Source organism: Montipora foliosa, chromosome 6, assembly GCF_036669935.1.
Source record: "Montipora foliosa isolate CH-2021 chromosome 6, ASM3666993v2, whole genome shotgun sequence".
NCBI classification, from domain to species: domain Eukaryota; kingdom Metazoa; phylum Cnidaria; class Anthozoa; order Scleractinia; family Acroporidae; genus Montipora; species Montipora foliosa.
The window spans coordinates 31,858,707-31,859,324 of NC_090874.1; the positions used below are offsets into that span (position 1 = coordinate 31,858,707).

The 618-nt window shown below is 39.8% G+C and overlaps 1 pseudogene; it reads left to right on the forward strand.

The window, feature by feature from the left end:
• The window catches only part of LOC138005378 (uncharacterized), a 1,478-nt pseudogene extending 1,089 nt beyond the window's left edge, over positions 1–389 (forward strand).
• Positions 390–618: the final 229 nt, after the last annotated feature.

Here is a 618-nt window from a genome sequence, read left to right on the forward strand (position 1 = left end):
TACCAAATATCAAGAACTATCACCACTTCTGGTTTTCCAAAGACGAACCCGGTAGAGTTTATTTTAAGGAGTCTAATTCGTCTCCAGAACAGTCTTTGATGTTGTTAAAAAGTCGCACAAACCTTCCCCTGGCCTCGGGCCAACCGGCCAAACTGAATCAAGCAGGGTTTAGCCAAGAACGAAAGCAGTATTTATACCGTGAAATCAGGCCTTTTTGTAAGCCTGGAACATAAGACCTGGTTGCACCAGCGCCATGAAATGTCTTAAGTAGACAACGAGAAGCACTAGATTTCTGGAAACCTTAAGTTCTTATCTCTACATTACTTGCTGTCTTAACCATTTTAAACAACAACTTGAATTAGAAGGATTTATTATGATTTAAATTACCAGTAAATGAGCTAGTTTACAGGAAAAGTTTATGTACAATGTTTACCTGTGAATGCGCCCTGATATTCCTGTCTGATTATAAAAAAGCCCTTGAACAGATTTGTTTCCGTGCTATACGTTTTCAATGGGCAACAAGGAATTTTGGCGAGGGAAAGGCCGCCATTGTTATTTTAAAGCAAAAACTCTGGTCAGATTTTTCCACCTTTTTCCCTGAGATGCTTTCAGCGCGCA